The following is a 24,735-nucleotide window of genomic DNA, read 5'->3' on the forward strand; positions in this document are numbered from 1 at the left end:
CAGTGTCCAGAGGCGGGGTTATAGAGGAGTCGGTGCAATGCATCCTGGGAACAGTGAAAGCTTTAGCCTGTTGGTGCCTCGGATCAAGATCCAACTCTACACCCTGATGTATTCCCTGTGGAACACAGTGTACCCCGCTGCAGAAAGAATGGTCACCGCTGTAAATTTTACTTGGTTAAGCTTAGTAAGAACTGCTGGCATATAATTAACCGTCAAACAGTAACAATAAAAAGATACCTTCAAAGCAAATTACATAACATGCAAATCACAGTACTGCAAATAAAATATGCACGTTCAGTTACAATGGTACTGTCATACCCTAAACTGTCCATAGGGTGGCACACTAAGTAACTGTGTCCTTAATGTCCACAGGGTGGCTATTAAAGCTGTCACAATAGCTCAGTTTCTGATCCTGTAAAACCTTTCCACATGAGAATGTTCCTCACAAATAAAGTCTATGGCCTATGGGAAGAAGGCACTGTTCCTTTGTAGTTAGTTTAACAAGGAGTGAGACAGTAGTTAGGATAGAGTTAGTGGCACCCTATCCATATTATCTGAATATAGGTTCCAATAAACTATTTGTAGATACCAATTCTGTCTCTGTTTCCTTTCTTGTGTAAAGTTCTTGAGTATAACCTCTCCCAAGGTACTGGCAAAGTAGCACGGCTTTGGTAGTAAAAGTAATCAATCACCCACTCCAAGTGTCACTGACTTAGAAAACTTCACTGTGATTCCTCTGGCTGATCACTAGAGGGCAGGATGAGTTTGCACTGCAGATTAGAACAGGCAGCTTGCACACTGCCTAATGCCTGACTGCAAAGTGAGTACTACAGTTCTCTCTGCCGGTTGTATAGTAAATACAGTTCTCTCTGCTTGCTGGCTGGGATGCAGGTAATACAGTTCTCTCTGCTGGCTGGCTGGGAAGCAGGTAATACAGTTCTCTCTGCTGGCTGTAAGCTGGCTGGCTGGGAAGCAAGTAATACAGTTCTCTCTGCTGGCTGTAAGCTGGCTGGCTGGCTGGCTGACTGGGAAGCAGGTAATACAGTTCTCTCTGCTGGCTGTAAGCTGGCTGGCTGGGAAGCAGGTAATACAGTTCTCTCTGCTGGCTGTAGGCTGGCTCGGAAGCAGGTAATACAGTTTGCTCTGCCGGCTGTAAGCCAGTTCTCTCTGCTGGCTGCTATGTGGCTGGCTGGGAAGCAGGTAATACAGTTCTTTCTGCTGGCTGTAAGCTGGCTGGCTGGGAAGCAGGTAATACAGTTCTCTCTGCTGGCTGTAAGCTGGCTGGCTGGGAAGCAGGTAATACAGTTCTCTCTGCTGGCAGCAAGCTGGCTGGCTGGGAAGCAGGTAATACAGTTCTTTCTGCTGGCTGGCTGGGAAGCAGGTAATACAGTTCTCTCTGCTGGCTGTAAGCTGGCTGGCTGGGAAGCAGGTAATACAGTTCTCTCTGCTGGCTGTAAGCTGGCTGGCTGGGAAGCAGGTAATACAGTTCTCTCTGCTGGCTGTAAGCTGGCTGGCTGGCTGACTGGGAAGCAGGTAATACAGTTCTCTCTGCTGGCTGTAAGCTGGCTGGCTGGGAAGCAGGTAATACAGTTCTCTCTGCTGGCTGTAGGCTGGCTCGGAAGCAGGTAATACAGTTTGCTCTGCCGGCTGTAAGCTGGCTGGCTGGGAAGCAGGTAATACAGTTCTCTCTGCTGGCAGCAAGCTGGCTGGCTGGGAAGCAGGTAATACAGTTCTTTCTGCTGGCTGGCTGGGAAGCAGGTAATACAGTTCTCTCTGCTGGCTGTAAGCTGGCTGGCTGGGAAGCAGGTAATACAGTTCTCTCTGCTGGCTGTAAGCTGGCTGGCTGGGAAGCAGGTAATACAGTTCTCTCTGCTGGCTGTGAGATGGTTGAGCTGGCTGGTGCTGTTTGGGGTGAACCCCCTCACACACCTTGGGGCTAGTCTGGGGTATTAGGCTGCCTTTTATCAGTGTCCTCAGCTGGGGGCTAGGTGGCTTCTTCTGGCTGGCAATTCATGACTGAATTCTCTTCATTCTCTTGTAGGCTTACCCTCCAGTCACACAGCACAGGTGCTCCCAGGTCCCGCTCTCAGATCCCTCTTAGGGCAGCAGCTCCCCGGCGAGTCTCCTCAGGGCTTCTCCGCAGCTGCACCGTCCATCTTTCTCACAGGCGTTTCATCACACTTCCTGACTCTGTCTCCTCAGAGCTCTCTGCTCTCTCCTAGTGTCTGACAATGCTAAATTCCTTTGTCGTATAACAACCCTTTATGAAGTCTAAGAACACTGTACGCTGTTTACTTAAGAAGTACCGTAATGGTACGCTATTTGCGTAACGATCGCTCAGCAGTAAGCGAGACGCTCAAGCGTCACGTTCGCTCACGGCCCAGTGATCACAGGACACGTTATTGGCTATGACTAGGGGAATGATTCGCTGTAGCGTAGCGTGCGCTCGAGACCACGAGGAGGTCACCAGCGATGCAGACGCTCACAACACTATACCTTTATGATAAAACCTTATACCAATGAAATACACTGAATACCTTAATGTGAGTACAGGGTGTAAGTGCAACCTTGTGTAACCTGACTAACTACAAAGCTGCTTGAGCGTCACCGACGCTCAAGTGAACACTTAACACTATAGGAAATACACAGATGCTGGTTTAGGTTCCAAAGCCTATTAACTGTATTATATCTAATATACTTGTAAAAGGGGATAACAGTACAAATGATACACTACAATATAACAGAGACTTCCTAACCACAGAACTAAAATACAAAAAGACAATACTACTCTGACCTAAATGAAATACAATACAATACTATAATACTATGGGAGATATAAGAGAAAAGAGGAGAGAGAGGGAGAGAGAGAGAGAGAGAAAGATAGAGAGAAGTTGGCTCACAGAAAGACAATGATTACGGAGAGAAACTTACGCACAAAGGGTATGATCGCCTGCGCCTCGATATCCAGCTCCCGGCTATCAGCAGATAACCGTTGATGAGAGAGTGAGAGCTGGATGTGGTCGGCCTGCCTATTTATGCCCCACACACAATGCAATCTCCTGGTCCTACAATCCCATTGTCCATTGGCCGAAGGAATTCGGCCCTGCATCATAACAAAAGGTCATAGGGTGATTCATACAGGTGGGCTGTGACGATTTCCAACAGCTCAGGTGGGTGGGAAACTGGGTTTCCCGCCGCATACCTGAGTATGTGTAAATAATAGAAATGGACATAAACTTCTTATGTCCATAACTATTCGCACGAGCGATTAATACGCTCCAAACCAACACCGGAATATTGCTAATTAAATACTCTTCCGATGGGTACCAAACACTGCTGTATGATTCCTGTTAGACCCTTCGTACGATATAAAGAGGGATTCCTCAGCTCTGGGACATTGTATTTTAACCAAACTTTCAGAATCTATCAAAGGGACCATGATCTATAAACTACATTAATTGTGAAAATATGTAACGAATGAGTCGCACGCTACGACTATATAAACTCTACCGTAAATACGCATACCGCGCCTGCGAGTGCACGCTATTGCGGGTATGCGCCTCCACGGGAGAGCGTACGCACGCGCAGTGCGGACCAGTGTGCGGTGCAAATATGGCAACGTGCATTGAGACATTTTTCTGACTTTGACATGTCTGACAGTGTGTGTCATGATCACTGCTCCCTTCAGCGCAGTCTCTCTCCACAGGGCTCTGAGTTAACTCTGAGGTAACTGTCCTTCCCGCCCAACAGGCTCCTCCTCCCAGTTCAGGGGTCTGCCAATCCTCCATGACCCAGACTTCTCACTCTGCCTGGCTGTGGTCATCCACTCCAGGGTCCTAGTGCCTGTCAGATGGCTGTCACTGCTGATGCTGCTGCCGACATCACCCAGCAGCTGGGCAAGGTAATACCCCACAGTTTTAGGACAGTTTGTTGCAGGGTCCTGCGGATAGCGTTGGCTTCCATAGGGGCTCACTTGTGGGGTGCCATACAAGGACATAGCAAACACCAGAACAAGATCTCTGCTATGTGGATGGAACACATTCTTGTCCATTTCTGATGTATGTCAAACCTTTGTCTCTTTCTCCTTTAGAAAATTCCTCTTCTGCTACTGAGGATTACATACCTCGCAACTTCTGTGACAGCCGAGGAGGGACACTAATGCGCTCCAAAGGTGCGCATCTGAAATTGGGGGCATGGCCTCGCGGTAAGGTGGCATGGCCTTGTGGCAAGCACCGCAATTGCAAGCCACACCCCCATTTTTGTCACTATGGGGGCATGGACAGTGCTCAGTGAGCTGCTGGCCATGCGCACAGCATCTACTCACCTCTGCTCTGCTAATGGCAGTGAGTGATGGGGGATCTCCCAACTACCCCCCTCCACCGTGGGACACTGCGACCAGCAGGTGGGACAGCAGGACAGACCATGAAAAATGGAACTCTCCCGTCAAAATTGGGACAATTGGGAGGTATGGGATTATGTTGATCTGCCAGCACTGGTTATACTAGTTCTAATAAGGGGTGTAGTATGGCTGACCGGCGGTCTCCTGACCGCCGGTCAGCTTACCGACGCCGGGACCGGCAGCATACCGACACCAGGATCCCGGCGGGGAGGGGCGAGTGCAGCAAGCCCCTTGCGGGCTCGGTGGATTCTATTCCCACTCTATGGGTGTCGTGGACACCCACGAGTGGAAATAGTCCCTGTTGGTCGGCATGCCGACCATCGGGAAAGTGAGCCGTCGGGCTCGTGGAGGAGGTCATGTGACTGTCGGTCAGCTGACCGGCGGTCACATGAATACCACCCCTAATAAGAGCACATTTTGAACCTGAAAATGAAAATAATTATTTTACTTACTTTCCAAGTCCGTCCTGGTAACTTGTGAGAAGTGGTGCTTATCATGGGCTGAGAAGCTGGTAAAGTATTTATCCATTGGACACAAGAGCCTCATGCAGGAGCAAGGTTTCCACATTATTGGAGCACTTGAATGACAGCATACAGTATATACCCATTTCACCATACACGATGTATAAAAAGGTTTCACACATAAGGGGGTACACAATTACCTGCAATGAAACATCAGGAGCAAAAAAACAGGACTTTTTCGTGATTTTTCCTGATTTTCTTTACGGGGTATTTAATTAGATCTCTTGTAAAAAAATATTTTTCTTGTGCGAAAACACACAGGTTCAGTAAAACCTGTGTGTTTTCACAATCGTAACTCTGAAAAGCTGGCGCTTATCAGAGATTTTGATCCGTCTGCCTGAGGCATGTGAAACAAAATCCCTGATAAACTGCGGCTCATGCCAGCTTATGGAGGCTATCACCAACACATTTATTGATATATTATAGAGATAATACTCTATGCATGCATGAGACCTTTCTCATATGTTAATGAACCACACTGTAAACCCAGAGTGCCCAATCAGCTGTAAGAGAATTAGGGGTATGCGTACTAAAGGGTTTTGGGGTTCTTGGGCATATAAATGTGGCTTCAGCTGTGCCATTTTTCTAGCATAGGTCCTGGTTCAGAGGTAGATGCAGTGCAGATGTTTGTGCAGTTGAGTGATTTTGTTTGTAAACAGTGGACACATAGCGGATTCATTCGCAAGTGAGTGACATGTAGGGGTAAATGTAATAGGGTGTGAGAAGCTGGAGATGCGGGAGTTTGTGCGAAAATGCCAACCTGTTTTTTCCTTTCAAATGATTTTGACTTTAAAAATACAGGCATTCTCACACAAACTCCCGCACCTCCAGCTTCTCGCACCCTATTACATTTACCCCATAGTAACCATTTGGGAGGAGGATTTAAGGTGCCTACCGCATCATTTTTTATTGTCACAGTAAACGGTGGCACACCACTTAACATATTCGCCTACTCCAAAATAGCTACTAAAGGCCCATATAGACGGGCCGATGCAGGAGAGATGTGTGCTGAGCGAACCGCTCAGCACACATCTCTCCCGCCGCTCAGCACAGCGCAATCTGTGCTGAGCGTGCGGGGGGAGACGGGGTGGGGGCGCTCACTTCAACCAGCGGGTGAAGTGAGCGACCCGCTAGATTGGCCTGCATGCAGCCCAATCTAGCACCAGCGATAGCGATACGTGTGGCTGCGCATCGCTATCGCTGTTAGGGCTACACACGGAGCGATCTTGCTGAAAATCTAAGCAATCTAGTCAGATTGCTTAGATTATCGCTCCGTGTGTACCCCCCTTAAGAGAGTGTCTGACTTTTGAGTGTGATGGGTTACCATCAGGCACTGTGAATTGAAGGACCGCACAACCAGGCTGCATGAGATTAGCTTATGTATATTCATCTAACACTTACAGGAAGCAGTGGAGAGGACCATTGGGTGGCTTGGACAAAATTTATAGCATAAAACTGTGCTCTTGTAGCAGTTGTTAGTGGAAGATATGGGACTAGACAAAAACTGTACATACTGTATGTACATAGGGAGATTTGGTGGGAATCATGGGATCAGATGACAGAGCAGTCATAAAGGGGTTCTCAGCTCTTGGTTGGGTTATTGCACCCATTTGGAATATAGCCACCTGGATAGATGTAGCATCAGGCGGCTGGTGAATGGGTACGATTAGCATTATCCTTAGATTATGGATGATATGACGACGTGGTACGTGACCTGTAGGCAATGTCGGACTGGGGCATGAAGGGCCCACCGGGGAATGCAGACGTAGCTATCCAGTTTTAGGGGTGTGGCCTGTCTCCAAAGGGGGTGTGACCAGCCTCCATATTAGTTTGCCTAACCATCAGAAAGTGCATGTTCCTTCGTAAACGTATCTAGTAAATACTACTACTGCATGCATGATAATATACCAGATTAATAACAGAAATGCACTGAGGAGAATACACCATAGTCTTGTTTAATATATAATTCAAGTGCACAGTCTGGAACCTGATCCCTAGAGGAGTAGGTGGGGGCCCTGGCAGTGGGGCCCACCGGGGTTTGCCCCTGTGGGCCAGTCCAACCCTGCCTGTAGGACAAAAACATTTGTGCTGATAGGCTTCTCCATTTATGGATTTAGAATCTGAATTTATAAATAAAAGGTAATTTTTTTCTTCAGTGTTTGGAGTAATGTATATAAAAGTGGAGTTATTCTTTAAACCAAGATTACATTATGTCAGCACATGTACCAATTCAACACTGCAGCTTTTCTTTATACAGTATGCTATGGGTACATCTTAGTAATGCGAGACATGAGCTGGAAAATGTTTTTTTGTCAGACATGGTGTAAATAAGATTATTGGGTGGCAATTTGCTATTCCACTAACTGGTTAACAATTTTAATTAGTCTGTGTGCACAGCAGATGCTGCTGTTGATCTGCTCAGCATGTTTAGCAGCTGAGTGATAAATTGCAATTTTTTTGTGCTGAACATGATTTTATATTGAAGCTGTGCTCAACAATAAATAAGCCTTCCATTTTATTATATGTGTGTAATTTGTAACCGGAATACAGAATTATGTGTCATTTCTTGACTGGTTTTGACAGTATTGCAGGATAAGATGCATAATTGTCAGTGAAAGTAAAAAAAAACCTATATGTGAATGTCATGTCTTATTCACTGACTATCTGAGTGTACTATACAAGAGAGATGGCAAAATATAAGTGATACACTAATCTCTTTGCAAATCAATCCAGTTTTACCCACAATAATAATCTACACTGCATAGGAATAAGGCAAAGTGTAGTGCATGGAGCACAAAGAGGTCATATTCAATCAGTAAGCATCAACTAATGTCACACGCCTATAATGTTAGTAAAGGACCACTCTTGCCCAGGCACTTTATCTTCCAGGATTGCTCTAGGGGAAAATGTCTGTGAAGGATAAAATTTGTGAATGCGACCTGAGAGTTGTGACATCAATATCTTGGTCTCTACATTATGTAGTCATCTTTACTCCTGTTCTGTGTATACTTGGTACATAGCAGCATTGCCAAATTTGTCTTAATTTATTTTCACTAACGTCCTAGTGGATGCTGGGGACTCCGTAAGGACCATGGGGAATAGATGGGCTCCGCAGGAGACTGGGCACTCTAAGAAAGATTTAGTACTACTGGTGTGCACTGGCTCCTCCCTCTATGCCCCTCCTCCAGACCTCAGTTAGAATCTGTGCCCGGACAGAGCTGGGTGCATTTAAGTGAGCTCTCCTGAGCTTGCTAATTATTTTCAGAGAGCTTCTGCTGGCAACAGACTCTGCTACGTGGGACTGAGGTGAGAGAAGCAAACCTACTAACTGCGGATAGGTTGCGCTTCTTAGGCTACTGGACACCATTAGCTCCAGAGGGATCGAACACAGGAAGCTGACCTTGTCGTCCGTTCCCGGAGCCGCGCCGCCGTCCCCCTCGCAGAGCCAGAGAAGCCGGCTGGTTGAAGCAAGAAGACGTCAAAATCGGCGGCAGAAGACTCCTGTCTTCATATGAGGTAGCGCACAGCACTGCAGCTGTGCGCCGTTGCGCCCACACTAACCCACACACTCCGGTCACTGTAGGGTGCAGGGCGCAGGGGGGGGGCGCCCTGGGCAGCAATTAAGTACCTCCTGGCAAAAGCAGCATATATACAGTTGGACACTGTTATATGCATGAGCCCCCGCCATTAATTTTACACAAAATCGCGGGACAGAAGCCCGCCGCTGAGGGGGCGGGGCCTTCTTCCTCAGCACTCACCAGCGCCATTTTCTCTCCACAGCTCCGCTGAGAGGAAGCTCCCCAGGCTCTCCCCTGCAGACTCACGGTAGAAAGGGTAAAAAGAGAGGGGGGGCACATAAATTTAGCGCATTAATTATATATACAGCAGCTACTGGGTGAACACTAAGTAACTGTGTGATTCCTGGGTCATATAGCGCTGGGGTGTGTGCTGGCATACTCTCTCTCTGTCTCTCCAAAAGGCCTTGTGGGGGTCCTGTCCTCATATAGAGCATCCCCTGTGTGTGTGGTGTGTCGGTACGCGTGTGTCGATATGTTTGACGAAGAGGGCTATGTGGAGGCAGAGCAAGTGCAGATGAATGACGTGTCTCCGCCGACGGCGCCGACACCTGATTGGATGGATATGTGGAAGGTGCTAAATGATAATGTAAACTCCTTACATAAAAGGTTGGATAAAGCTGATGCCTTGGGACAGTCGGAGTCTCAGCCCATGCCTGATCCTACAGCGCAGAGGCCGTCAGGGTCTCAGAAGCGCCCACTATCCAAAATTGTTGACACAGATATCGACACGGATTCTGACTCCAGTGTCGATGACGATGATGCAAAATTGCAGCCTAAAATGGCTAAAGCCATCCGCTACATGATTATAGCAATGAAGGATGTTTTGCACATATCAGAGGTAAACCCTGTCCCTGACAAGAGGGTTTATATGTATGGGGAGAAAAAGCAAGAGGTGACTTTTCCCCCTTCACATGAGTTAAATGAATTCCCCCGATAAGAAAGTGCTGATTTCCAAAAGGTTACTTATGGCGTACCCTTTCCCGCCAACGGACAGGATGCGCTGGGAATCCTCCACTAGGGTAGATAAAGCTTTGACACGCTTATCTAAGAAGGTTGCCCTGCCATCACAGGATACGGCCGCCCTGATTGATCCTGCAGATAGGAAGCAGGAAAGTATCCTGAAGTCTGTTTATACACATTCAGGTACTCTACTGAGGCCAGCAATTGCGTCGGCCTGGATGTGTAGTGCTGTAGCAGCATGGACAGATAATCTGTCTGAGGAAATGGATACCTTAGACAAGGATACCATTTTATTGACCCTGAGGCATATAAAAGACGCTGTCCTATATATGAGGGATGCCCAGAGGGACATTTGCCTACTGGGCTCTAGAATAAATGCAATGTCAATTTCTGCCAGAAGGGTCCTGTGGACTCGGCAATGGACAGGTGATGCTGACTCCAAAAAGCACATGGAGGTGTTACCTTACAAGGGTGAGGAATTGTTTGGGGACGGTCTCTCGGACCTAGTTTCCACAGCTACGGCTGGGAAGTCAAAGTTTTTGCCATATATTCCCTCACAGCCTAAGAAAGCACCGTATTACCAAATGCAGTCCTTTCGATCACAAAGAAGCAAGAAGGTCAGAGGTGCGTCCTTTCTTGCCAGAGGCAGGGGTAGAGGAAAGAAGCTGCACCATACAGCTAGTTCCCAGGAACAGAAGTCCTCCCCGGCTTCCACTAAATCCACCGCATGATGCTGGGGCTCCACAGGAGCCAGGAGCGGTGGGGGCGCGTCTCCGAAATTTCAGCCACCAGTGGGTTCGCTCACAGGTGGATCCCTGGGCTATACAGATTGTGTCTCAGGGATACAAGCTGGAATTCGACGTGATGCCCCCTCACCGTTACCTCAGATCGGCCCTGCCAGCTTCCCCCATGGAACGGGAAGTAGTGTTAGAGGCAATTCAGTAGTTATATCTCCAGCAGGTGGTGGTAAAGGTTCCCCTCCTTCAACAGGGAAGAGGATACTATTCCACAATGTTTGTGGTACCGAAACCGGACGGTTCGGTCAGACCCATATTGAATTTAAAATCCCTGAACATTTATCTGAAAAGATTCAAGTTCAAAATGGAATCGCTCAGAGCGGTCATTGCAAGCCTGGAAGAGGGGGATTTTATGGTGTCTCTGGACATCAAGGATGCTTACTTGCATGTCCCCATTTATCCACCTCATCAGGAGTACCTCAGATTTGTGGTACAGAACTGTCATTACCAATTCCAGACGTTGCCGTTTGGGCTCTCCACGGCACCGAGAATATTTACCAAGGTAATGGCGGAATGATGGTGCTCCTTCGAAAGCAAGGAGTCACAATTATCCCATACTTGGACGATCTCCTCATAAAGGCGAGGTCCAGAGAGCAGTTGCTAATCAGCGTAGCACACTCTCAGGAAGTGTTGCAACAGCACGGCTGGATTCTGAATATCCCAAAGTCGCAGCTGATTCCTACAACGCGTCTGCCTTTTCTGGGCATGATTCTGGACACGGACCATAAGAAGGTATTTCTCCCGGCGGAGAAGGCTCAAGAGCTCGTGACTCTAGTCAGAGACCTCTTAAGACCAAAACAGGTGTCGGTGCATCGCTGCACGCGAGTCCTGGGAAAGATGGTGGCATCATACGAAGCCATTCCCTTCGGCAGGTTCCATGCGAGGATCTTTCAATGGGATCTGTTGGACAAGTGGTCCGGATCGCATTTTCAGATGCATCGGCTGATCACCCTGTCCCCGAGGGCCAGGGTGTCTCTTCTGTGGTGGCTACAGAGTGCTCACCTTCTCGAAGGCCGCAGGTTCGGCATACAGGACTGGGTCCTGGTGACCACGGATGCGAGCCTCCGAGGGTGGGGGGCAGTCACTCAGGGAAGAAACTTCCAAGGGTTGTGGACAAGTCAGGAGGCTTGTCTGCACATAAATATCCTGGAACTAAGGGCCATATACAACGCCCTGAGTCAAGCGGAGCCTCTGCTTCGAAACCAACTGGTGCTGATTCAGTCAGACAACATCACCGCAGTGGCTAATGTAAACCGCCAGGGCGGTACAAGAAGCAGAGTGGCGATGGCGGAAGCCACCAGGATTCTTCGTTGGGCGGAGAATCACGTGCAAGCACTGTCAGCAGTGTTCATTCCGGGAGTGGACAACTGGGAAGCAGCCTTCCTCAGCAGGCCCGACCTCCACCCGGGAGAATGGGGACTTCATCACGAAGTCTTCACTCAGATTACAAATCGATGGGAACTGCCACAGGTAGACATGATGGCGTCCCGTCTCAACAAAAAGCTACAAAGGTATTGCGCCAGGTCAAGAGACCCTCAGGCGATAGCTGTGGACGCACTGGTAACACCGTGGGTGTTCCAGTCGGTCTATGTGTTTCCTCCTCTTCCTCTCATACCCAAGGTGCTGAGAATCGTAAGAAGAAGAGGAGTGAGAACAATACTCATTGTTACGGATTGGCCAAAAAGGACTTTGTACCCGGAACTGCAAGAAATGCTCACAGAGGACCCGTGGCATCTGCCTCTCAGACAGGACCTGTTGCAACAGGAGCCCTGTCTGTTCCAAGACTTACCGCGGCTGCGTTTGACGGCATGGCGGTTGAACGCAGGATCCTAGCGGAAAAAGGCATTCCGGAGGAAGTTATTCCTACGCTGATAAAGGCTAGGAAGGACGTGACAGCAAAGCATTATCACCGCATATGGCGAAAATATGTTGCCTGGTGTGAGGCCAGGAAGGCCCCTACAGAGGAATTCCAGCTGGGTCGGTTCCTGCACTTCCTACAGTCTGGAGTGACTATGGGCCTGAAGTTTGGGTCCATAAAGGTCTAGATTTCGGCCCTATCCATTTTCTTTCAAAAGGAACTGGCTTCTCTTCCTGAAGTCCAGACGTTTGTTAAGGGAGTGCTGCATATTCAGCCCCCTTTTGTGCCACCAATGGCACCTTGGGATCTCAACGTGGTGTTGGGTTTCCTGAAATCCCACTGGTTTGAGCCACTTAAGACAGTGGAGCTAAAGTATCTCACGTGGAAGGTGGTCATGTTATTGGCCTTAGCTTCGGCTAGGCGTGTGTCAGAATTGGCGGCTTTGTCATGTAAAAGCCCCTATCTGGTTTTCCATATGGACAGGGCAGAATTACGGACTCGTCCGCAATTTCTGCCGAAGGTGGTGTCATCTTTTCATTTGAACCAACCTATTGTGGTGCCTGCGGCTACTCGTGACTTGGAGGATTCCAAGTTGCTTGATGTAGTCAGGGCTTTGAAGATCTATGTAGCCAGGACGGCTGGAGTCAGGAAGACTGACTCGCTGTTTATCCTGTATGCATCCAACAAGCTGGGTGCTCCTGCTTCAAAGCAAACCATTGCTCGCTGGATCTGTAGCACGATTCAGCAGTCTCATTCTGCGGCTGGTTTGCCGCATCCAAAATCAGTGAAAGCCCATTCCACTAGGAAGGTGGGCTCTTCTTGGGCGGCTGCCCGAGGGATCTCGGCATTACAGCTTTGCCGAGCAGCTACTTGGTCGGGTACAAACACATTTGCTAAGTTCTACAAGTTTGATACCCTGGCTGAGGAGGACCTTGTGTTTGCCCATTCGGTGCTGCAGAGTCATCCGCACTCTCCCGCCCGTTTGGGAGCTTTGGTATAATCCCCATGGTCCTTACGAAGTCCCCAGCATCCACTAGGACGTTAGAGAAAATAAGATTTTACTCACCGGTAAATCTATTTCTCGTAGTCCGTAGTGGATGCTGGGCGCCCGTCCCAAGTGCGGATTTTCTGCAATACGTGTACATAGTTATTGCTTAATAAAGGGTTATGTTATGTGGGCATCCATTGGTTAATGCTCTGTTGTTGTTCATACTGTTGACTGGGTAAGTTTATCACAAGTTATACGGTGTGATTGGTGTGGCTGGTATGAGTCTTACCCTGGATTCCAAAATCCTTTCCTTATAATGTCAGCTCTTCCGGGCACAGTTTCCTTAACTGAGGTCTGGAGGAGGGGCATAGAGGGAGGAGCCAATGCACACCAGTAGTACTAAATCTTTCTTAGAGTGCCCAGTCTCCTGCGGAGCCCGTCTATTCCCCATGGTCCTTACGGAGTCCCCAGCATCCACTACGGACTACGAGAAATAGATTTACCGGTGAGTAAAATCTTATTTTATATACTACTTATATCCCTATAGAAGCTTATTACTGGTTATTACACGTGCACAAACAGCAACCCTGGATTTTTTCTTAGTGTGAAAGCAAACAACCTGATGACCCTGCTCTTACCATGGTCGGGACTGAGACCCGGGTGTTTGCTGCCTCCTAGCTCCTGCAAATTCCCGGTTCTGAGTCTGAAAGAAGCATTAACCATCTCCATAGTGACTCACAATCTACTGGATCCCAATTTATGCTGGGATCAACCATCAGGCTGAGTACAGTCAGCGGCGGCAGCTACCCCAGAGGAAAAGACACATGTGAAGATACGGGGTTGCAGATCACTCGGACACAGCAGGAGATGAAAATCAATGGTGGTTTATTGAACAGAACGGGTGATAAACAGCACAGCACACATTGGTAATACAAGCCAATAATTTCACACAATAGTTCCCACAACAAATCCCTGGCAGAGTATCACCTCTTAGCAGAGGCGGATGGGCCTACAGGGAAGATTCCCGGTGGGCCGACGCACCCGTGGGGCCTGTTTTGTTTGAGGACATGTGGTCCTATTTATAGACATAATGAATAAGATGCAAAACAATTTGCATATATGAAAGTTACTTTGCCACTTATCCTGTGATTGCAGATGATCTAGTGTATGCTCTGTCTGCCTGCTTGGCTGACATATAAGATTGAGTGAATAGTGATTGGGATACGGTTGGTGTAATAAGCAAGAAAATATATCTTTCTAAAGAATGATATAGTTTCCTAAATTCTGAAGGTGTATCATATAATGTGCTCATAACATTTTATTTTATTTCCTTTTAACTTCCACTTTGATGCTGGACATGCCCACTATCTGGAAAGTCTTGGGAAGAGACCTTACACCTCTGGTGCTGCCCATGTGGGGCCACTAGTACAAATTTTTCCAGGGCCGCTTTTTGTTCCCAATCCGGCCCTGCCTCTTAGCCTAGGGTTAGTGTCTAACATAGGTAAATAAAGAGGGTGGGAAGGCGCACTGGTTTTCACCTACTATTACGGTGAGTCAAAATGACACAAAGACTGGCATACTGTGGAACTGTATAACTACATTCAGGTAATGCAAAAGCTGTTTTTGCGGTCAATAAGAGGGAAAATTGACAATGTGGCCAGTGATTCTCCCAAGAGCACCTCTACTTTTTTATCCTTTATCACCTTCCTAATACCACTATGGGAAGGATCTGCCCATTAAAGTTACAAAAGTTCAAATTGGTGAGGTCTTCACACTATCCACTACCTCCCACAAGTGTCATCTCTCAGATGACTCCCTACTGGGTTACAACTCCTTGCTGTCTCGCAATGCTCACTTTTGGGCAATAGGGAGTAAATAGAAAGGACAATGATACCTTAATTCACTCAACCCTTGAGTGACCACTGTGGAGCGAGAATTTAACCCGTGAGGTGCTTTTTCCAGGGAGATGTCACTTATCCCTCACAGGTACTTCTGGTATGGTCAATTTCTAAGGGCAGGGGAACACACCCAGATCATCAGGGAGAGAAATGTAACCCCCTCTAGGGGTTAAATGAGATATTATATATAAATACAGTATCACCCAAATGGCGAGCGCAGTAGATTCCTGTATGTGTATAATAGGGTTAATTTCTAATTGGCCCATTTGTGATCATAGCTCTCTCATGGACCCCTTTCTAAGTTAGTTGGCAGGTGAGCTCTAAACCAGGTAAGCACATTTGTGGAGTGACTGGGAGAACATTCTAGCAATTCCTCTCACTCCTAGCTGTCAATCACTTAGTGGGGTGATTGCCAGTGGGAGGGGCTTGAGATGGAGCTGTCAGTTACAGCTAACAGCCAGTCCGGTGATCCCTCCCTCTAGTGCTTGCCTCCCCTGTGACCTGGCTGCCATAGCTGTAAACATTTGGGAAGGAAACATGCAGTCGGGCACAGGGAGGTTAAAGCCAGAGAGGGAGAAGGGAATCGTGGCTGGAGCCACAGGTGGCAGCCTGCAGTCTCCCTATGCTCACTTCTCGCTCATAGTGCTGCTTCAGTAGAGCTGGAAACAGGTAACAGCAGTGAGCAGTGGGAGAGTGGTGCCAGGATGGGTGCTGGCTGCCTGAGTGGAGGTGACAGCTGGTGCAGCTGCGGCAGAGAGTGTCCCAGTGCTAACAGTGAAAGGAGAGATCTGTTGATGAAAAAAAACCCGGCTTCAGTGACAGGAGTGAGAAAGAGCATCTACTGGCCACCAGTGGCGTGCGGGGAGGTCAGTGGCTGGGGAGGCACAAGCAGCTACCCATCCCCCCCATAGAGTGGGGGGGGGGAGTGTAGCCCCCCAAATACATTGGTAAAACCAGCACCAGGCAGAACCAGCCAGGGTGATAATGCCTTAGCAGGGGAGACATTCGGTATGGGGTCCCCCTGCCATAGCATTAATCTGCCCCCCCCCCCACCCCCGCCCCCCAAACTAGTCAGCCCAGGGCTGGAATTCCTCAGAAGTAGGGACCCAAAGAATTAAAATGGGGTCTCCCTCCCGAGCAATAACCAGCACTGGGCTGATAGCCCAGTGCTATGCCCCGCACCCCTGGTGGCGGTGGGTGCAGGGTTCATTGTTAATATTGTTCTTTACAGGTGGCCTACCGGTCCCAGCAAGCCTGCCCCTGCATGATGGCACTTGGAGAACCACAAGTGCCAGCATGCCCGGACATAAATGGCCCGTTGGCACCTGTAGTCTACCTGTAAAGAATAGTAATATTGTTCTTTAAAATGAAAAGGGAGAGTACACTGCTTTCTGTACTTCACAATCAACCAAGGCCACAGATAGTCTCAAATTGGTATTTCCAGACAAAGGTGTGTCAGTATGATTCTGAGTGTCTGGGATTGATAGAGGTGTAGTGTGGTAGGTAAAGTTTGGCAGATAGTGAACTCTCATGAAAATGCTGAAAAATGATATGTGTGGTGTGTGTGTATATCTTAATCCTTTGGACTGAGAGAAAATATAATAACTGATAAATAAAAAATAATAAAAAATAAAAAATTAAATAAAAATCCGAGCTCAGAAAAAGGCTTATAGATGGTTCAATGATAGTAAGCACAATACTTACTGGCCCCCTGAAGGGAACTCAGATTAGTAATCATAGAACAGAGTTAAGAAATAACTCAAAGATAATTAGATGACAATTAACACAATAATTGCTGGTCCCCTGAAGGAAAACCAGGTGAGTGATCATATGCTGGTAAGGAGCTCAAGGCTGGCTCACAAATGGTACTATTAACCTTATATTCAGAGTGGAAATGATTAATACCAAATATCAAATAATCAATGATTAATGCCAACAATTAGAAAATGCTACCATAAATACACTTGTGTGTTGAAATCACAACAAATAGAAAATGCTACCATAAATACACTTGTGTGTTGAAATCACGGTTGAATACCTAAATCTAATAAATAAACCTTGGAGGCATGGGCGGGTATTAGGACAAAATTGTGCAGATTTTTATCCGCAAATATAGTGTAATTGCTGCAGATAGAACGCAGTTCTAAAACAGAGGAGAGTGTGGTGGTACACAGAGATCTAGTATCTGTTACCACTGCCACTGTGTATGCGGACAAACCTTTTTATAAAATTGGTAATGTGTATAAGCACAGACTTAAATCCTGGTGGTCTAATGAAAATTACCACAGCGCTGAAATCAAATATAGCAAAAAACGGGTATATGCTCGAGTATACAGTCGGTGTTAGGCAACGGATTAATTCCCATTGTGCCCTATTGGTTCCCGCTGCACATTTGAAACCCTGGTGGTCTAGTGTCAGTTACCGCGGCTGCAAGGTATGCGGCGAACGTTGTCCAGGTCTCCTCTGTTCACAGTCCCGCTACAGTGATGAGCGCGGCCGCCCGCTTCCGGACTGGGCGTGGCCGCGATGACGTCACTACGGACGTTCTCTCGATGTACGTTTCACCTGATTGGGCTTGGTCACGAGAGCCTCTCTCTACTACTCTCCTGTGGCCAGTACTTAAATGTTGAGATGACCAATGAATTTGTCACTTAGATTTGACTGACTGATGGTTGAACCTATCAGATCTCGAGTAGGATGACCAGTGGAATCCATATTGGAAAAGGGAAAAGGGAAGGGAAAAAAGGAGAAGGATGGGGAATGTAATGGAGGAATGTGAGTGTGGTCATTGTAAATGTGAGTGAAAGTAGGAGGAAAATAAATAAATGAATGAAGAAATGAAAAATGGAAATGAGATAGATAAGAGATGAATATAGAATTGAGAAATAAGGAGATGATATTTGAATTAAAAATAAAGTGAATGTGGATAAAAATAAATAAATGTAAATATAAAATAAATATAAATTATAAAAATAAATAAATATAAAAATGGAAAAAGTAATAATAAAATGTAATGAATATAAAAAATATAAAAAATATATATATAAAAAATATATGAAATAATGAAATTAAATAAATGGATAGATTGAGTTGGTGAAATGAGGATGAACTGAAATGGATGATTGTGAATGAAATAGAAAATAGAAAAGGGGGGTGAGTGAGGGTGTGCTACATAGATATATGAGAATAGCGCTGTTAGTAGGTGAAAAAGGGGAAGGGGTTGTAGCTTAGGTGTGAGGATTATAGTGCGGAAAAAGGGGTGTGATGTGTAGAAGGAGTGGAGGATGGAATGATACTATGAATGTGGGTGTGTAGATGGGAGAGTGCGTGAGTATTGTGTTGAGTGTTGTCTGAAGAGAGGTATTGAGTGTGAGGGGGAAATGTAAGCAGAATTAACGGGGTCTGGAGGGCCATGGAGGAATTGTGGCAAGTGAAGGGAGGGAGTGGGGTTACGGGCTGTCGGGAAAGTGAAAAAGAGGGAATGAGCAAAGGGACACACAAAACGTTTATGTGCTGTGAATGACTGAGATGAAAGGAGGGGGGGGAAAGGGAGGAAAGGGGTAGATAGGAAGAAGAGAAAGAAAAAAGAAGGAAAGGAGAAAGAGGGAAAAAGAGTGGGTGGGTGGTTTGGAATGTGATGGGGAGTTGTGAAAAAGGAAAAGAAAAGGAAGCAGGAAAAGGGGAAAGAAAGAATGAGTAGTAGAAAGAAAAGGAGAGAAGGGGAAGAAAAAGAAGGAGAAGGAGAGGGAAAAGGAGAGTGAAAAAGGGGGGTTGGAAAGAAAAGGAAAGGAAAAGGTGGGGGTTGGGGTAAGGGTGTGGAAGAGGAACAGGGAGGGGATGGGGGATGGACAGGAATTCCTGTCAATCCCCCATCCCCTCCTTGTGGAAGAGGAACAGGGGGGGGGATGGGGGATGGACAGGAATTCCTGTCAATCCCCCATCCCCTCCTTGTTCCTCTTCCACACCCTTACCCCAACCCCCACCTTTTCCTTTCCTTTTCTTTCCAACCCCCCTTTTTCCCTCTCCTTTTCCCTCTCCTTCTCCTTCTTTTTCTTCCCCTTCTCTCCTTTTCTTTCTACTACTCATTCTTTCTTTCCCCTTTTCCTCCTCCCTTTTCTTTTCCTTTTTCACAACTCCCCATCACATTCCAAACCACCCACCCACTCTTTTCCCTCTTTCTCCTTTCCTTCTTTTTTCTTTCTCTTCTTCCTATCTACCCCTTTCCTCCCTTCCCCCCCCCCCCCCCTCCTTTCATCTCAGTCATTCACAGCACATAAACGTTTTGTGTGTCCCTTTGCTCATTCCCTCTTTTTCACTTTCCCCACAGCCCGTAACCCCACTCCCTCCCTTCACTTGCCACAATTCCTCCATGGCCCTCCAGACCCCGTTAATTCTGCTTACATTTCCCCCTCACACTCAATACCTCTCTTCAGACAACACTCAACACAATACTCACGCACTCTCCCATCTACACACCCACATTCATAGTATCATTCCATCCTCCACTCCTTCTACACGTCACACCCCTTTTTCCGCACTATAATCCTCACACCTAAGCTACAACCCCTTCCCCTTTTTCACCTACTAACAGCGCTATTCTTATATATCTATGTAGCACACCCTCACTCACCACCCTTTTCTATTTTCTATTTCATTCACAATCATCCATTTCAGTTCATCCTCATTTCACCAACTCAATCTATCCATTTATTTAATTTCATTATTTCATATATTTTTTTATATATATATTTTTTATATTTTTTATATTCATTACATTTTATTATTACTTTTTCCATTTTATATTTATTTATTTTTATAATTTATATTTATTTTATATTTACATTTATTTATTTTTATCCACATTCACTTTATTTTTAATTCAAATGTCATCTCCTTATTTCTCAATTCTATATTCACCTCTTATCTATCTCGTTTCCATTTTTCATTTCTTCATTCATTTATTTATTTTCCTCCTACTTTCACTCACATTTACAATGACCACACTCACATTCCTCCATTACATTCCCCATCCTTCTCCTTTTTTCCCTTCCCTTTTCCCTTTTCCAATATGGATTCCACTGGTCATCCTACTCGAGATCTGATAGGTTCAACCATCAGTCAGTCAAATCTAAGTGACAAATTCATTGGTCATCTCAACATTTAAGTACTGGCCACAGGAGAGTAGTAGAGAGAGGCTCTCGTGACCAAGCCCAATCAGGTGAAACGTACGTCGAGAGAACGTCCGTAGTGACGTCATCGCGGCCACGCCCAGTCCGGAAGCGGGCGGCCGCGCTCATCACTGTAGCGGGACTGTGAACAGAGGAGACCTGGACAACGTTCACCGCATACCTTGCGGCCGCGGTAACTGACACTAGACCACCAGGGTTTCAAATGTGCAGCGGGAACCAATAGGGCACAATGGGAATTAATCCGTTGCCTAACACCGACTGTATACTCGAGCATATACCCGTTTTTTGCTATATTTGATTTCAGCGCTGTGGTAATTTTCATTAGACCACCAGGATTTAAGTCTGTGCTTATACACATTACCAATTTTATAAAAAGGTTTGTCCGCATACACAGTGGCAGTGGTAACAGATACTAGATCTCTGTGTACCACCACACTCTCCTCTGTTTTAGAACTGCGTTCTATCTGCAGCAATTACACTATATTTGCGGATAAAAATCTGCACAATTTTGTCCTAATACCCGCCCATGCCTCCAAGGTTTATTTATTAGATTTAAGTATTCAACCGTGATTTCAACACACAAGTGTATTTATGGTAGCATTTTCTATTTGTTGTGATTTCAACACACACGTGTATTTATGGTAGCATTTTCTAATTGTTGGCATTAATCATTGATTATTTGATATTTGGTATTAATCATTTCCACTCTGAATATAAGGTTAATAGTACCATTTGTGAGCCAGCCTTGAGCTCCTTACCAGCATATGATCACTCACCTGGTTTTCCTTCAGGGGACCAGCAATTATTGTGTTAATTGTCATCTAATTATCTTTGAGTTATTTCTTAACTCTGTTCTATGATTACTAATCTGATTTCCCTTCAGGGGGCCAGTAAGTATTGTGCTTACTATCATTGAACCATCTATAAGCCTTTTTCTGAGCTCGGATTTTTATTTTTATTTTTTATTATTTTTTATTTATCAGTTATTATATTTTCTCTCAGTCCAAAGGATTAAGATATACACACACACCACACATATCATTTTTCAGCATTTTCATGAGAGTTCACTATCTGCCAAACTTTACCTACCACACTACACCTCTATCAATCCCAGACACTCAGAATCATACTGACACACCTCTGTCTGGAAATACCAATTTGAGACTATCTGTGGCCTTGGTTGATTGTGAAGTACAGAAAGCAGTGTACTCTCCCTTTTCATTCATATTTTCCTCTATACTGGCCCACGGCCATACTATCCTGAATACGCCCGTTCTTGTCCAATCTCGGAAGCTAAGCAGGCATGGCCTGGTCAGTACTAGGAAGGAGAACCTCCTGAGAATACCAGGTGCAGTGGGCCCCCTTTTAAAGGAAAAATCTTATCTAACGCTTTCCATACTTCTGCTTCTGGAAAAACACTCCCGGACTATTCATGGTTTTGATTTATGTACAGTACAGACAATAGGAGTGGATTTCCTCTCTCATCTCTTTTCTCACATTTCCAACGACAGGCCCACGGCCATACTACCCTGAATGCGCCCGATCTTGTCCAATCTCGGAAGCTAAGCAGGTATGGCCTGGTCAGTATCAGGAAGGGAAACCCCCTGAGAATACCAGGTGCAGTGGGCCCCCTCTTCTTTCTCAAGAGATTCTGTTTGCCAACTCAACCTTGCTACCACATCACGCTTCTATTGAAACCTTAATTCCAAGGCATGTACAGTGACTGCTCTGGATACACCTATTTCATCAGAACATTACGGTATCCATCAAACACATTTCTTCTGATATTTTCACCTTCTTTTAATAACTTGTACCTCATTTGCTAAAAAGGTTAAACAAGTTCCTTATTTCAAATATTAGACACAAGTCTCAAAATTATTTCACATTTATTTCTTTTTATTCAAGAAACAATTAAAGGTTAAGTTTTATTTCATTTCATCACTTATTCTACTTACATTATACCAATCATTACAAACGAGTGCTTCCAAACAAGGTTTTTTTGTCTTTTCTCTCTTTTTCAATTGTCTTCCAGCGTCTTCACCTGGTGGGCGGCGGCTGCTAAGCTCTTTTGCATAGCCGCAGCCCATCCAGGACTTCCGGCGTCTTCTGCCTTCAGGAGCTCTTCTCTGCTCTTCCTCCGCAGAGGGACTGACGCGCCATTGCCTCGCGCTGACTTATATGTCAGCCGGAGGGGGCGGGGCGATGATGCAACGAGCCGTGATTGGCTTGCAGCGGCCATCTTGAATTTAACAAATTACGCTGAGGCGCCATTTTTGAAATTGGTACCACTACGCTGCTAAACTCTGCACCAACACCCGCACCTCCACCGCCGCCCGCACCTCCGCCGCGCCCACACAGTGATGGATTTGCTGGCCAATCACTGTGGCCTCACTGACAGGGGCGTGCTTTCATGGGTTGAAAGCACATCCCTGTATGAAAGCGGCACCTCTAATGGTGCCACTTTCCCATGTATTTTCACTGGCCCCGCCAGTGCCCACCCCCTGCTCCCATACCTTTCCCCATTCACATGTGCCTCCCAACCCCATTTAGGCAGGGATAATGATTACATTAATATAAAGGAGATACTTATATGACACAGAATATGTGTCATAAGTATCTTCTTTATATTATTTTAATCTTTAATGACAGGGGAAGCGCTGCCTCCCCTGACTGCACGTCCCTGCTGGCCACCAATAGGAGAGTGCACGGTGGAGTCGGGGGAGTGGCTACAGGCAGCAGCAGCTAGCAGAATGAGCAGCTGAGAGAAATGAGGGACTGAATAGCTGGAGGGTGAGTTCTAGGCAAGCACACTGCACCCCTCACTTGTAACCAGAGTCTAGGGATAAGGCTGCCAGTACTTAACATTTCAAGCAAGGTCAGCCATCCTGCATACACATACAGAGGCTTAATACAAGCCTCCATGAATGGAAGAAGTTCATTCTAGAGCTGCCGACAACAGACTTAACTCTTAGCAAACCAGCGCCATTTATTGGCCACATGCAGCTTTGCTGGATAGTGGTTATCTCTGCTACAGATTCTCCAATATAGTTATATAACGGTTAGGGAAATCAGAGAGAGTGAGGGACCCAGTGCGTTCCCTGTGAGAACTGTAACAATACAGACAGCTGTACCTAGGAAGGCTACCAAGGAGTTGGAAAGAGGACACTTAGGGTCGAATTCAATTGTCTGAAAAGTCGGTTGGGTGTCTGTTTTTTCCTGTCTATTAGATTTTATCCCAACTGACATTTCAAACAATTGCATACCCTCATTTATGTTTAGTCCAAGATTGTTCATCAGTATCCACTAAAGGATAAGTGAATGCGACCTACTGGTGGAAACTTTCATTCATGGTTAACAATTATTTGGAACTAGCTACATAGATCTTCCCTCTAATGATAGCGCCCATGGATGTTTATTTGCTTCAAAGGACAGGAGTGCTATTAAATAATACAAACCAGCTGGATCTATTATTTATATATATATATATATATATATATATATATATATATACCCTCCAATTTGTATTTCTGCCTGAGGAAGGGGCTGAGACCCTGAAACAGCTGTTGCTGTGAATACAAGTTTTCTACCAGCTAAAAGTGCTCTCAGTGCCGTTCTTCATTGGAGGGTGTATTTGTCTATATGAACTGGCACGGGGGCCCATTGTTGCTTTTGTACCGAGGAGTGCCGACTGATGTGTATATATATATATATATATATATATATATATATATATATAGGCACTCCAGGACTTTAAATGGTCAAATTTCGTGTATTTGCAGCATCAGAAGATACAGCTCAAACCTTGAAAAGGGGGCTACGCGCCCCGAAACGTCGGTTTGAGCTGTATCTTCTGATGCTGCAAATACACGAAATTTGACCATTTAAAGTCCTGGAGTGCCGCTGTCTTTTTCCATTGCTATACACATCGTCTCCACGGAAGGCACCTGGGCCGTTTACTCTCTTAGATAGAGTGCCGGACTATACACTGCATTATATATATATATATATATATATATATATATATATATATATATATATATATATAATATATATATATATACCCACACCACACCACACCACACCACACCCCACACATACATATTACGGTCATTGAGGACTAATATACTGTAACTGTGCTTATGGAAAAGGACCACTTTATTCTTTGGAAGACACATATGAGCTCATACAGTAAATGTGATACCATGTACATATTTACAGGGAAAGTGTTTCTCATTCATGATGGGGGGGTATTAACTAGGGGATTGGTACGAGATCCTGGCGGTCGGGATGCCGGCGGTCAGGGGGCCGACGCCGGGAGCCCGACAGCTGGGATCCCGGTGGTGAGCGCAGCGTGTCCCCTTGTGCGCTCGCTATGCTTCGGGCCCAGTGGCAACCTTCGTTGCCACAGGGTTCTATTCCCCTCTGGGTGGTGGCGTAGACAACCACCCAAGAGGGGTAACCAGCCAGCGGTCGGGATTCCGACCACTGGTATTTCAGCTGGTGTAGGGATTCCAGCATCGGTATCCTGACCGCCGGGATCCCAACAG

At 46.1% G+C, this 24,735-nt stretch overlaps 2 pseudogenes; both read left to right on the forward strand.

Moving 5' to 3' along the window:
* Positions 1-21,430: 21,430 nt before the first annotated feature.
* LOC134912860 (5S ribosomal RNA) lies at positions 21,431-21,548 on the forward strand (annotated as a pseudogene).
* Positions 21,549-21,699: 151 nt separating this feature from the next.
* On the forward strand, positions 21,700-21,817 carry LOC134912537 (5S ribosomal RNA; annotated as a pseudogene).
* The last annotated feature ends 2,918 nt before the right edge of the window (positions 21,818-24,735 follow it).

This window comes from Pseudophryne corroboree, chromosome 4 (genome assembly GCF_028390025.1).
Source record: "Pseudophryne corroboree isolate aPseCor3 chromosome 4, aPseCor3.hap2, whole genome shotgun sequence".
In the NCBI taxonomy this organism is placed as follows: domain Eukaryota; kingdom Metazoa; phylum Chordata; class Amphibia; order Anura; family Myobatrachidae; genus Pseudophryne; species Pseudophryne corroboree.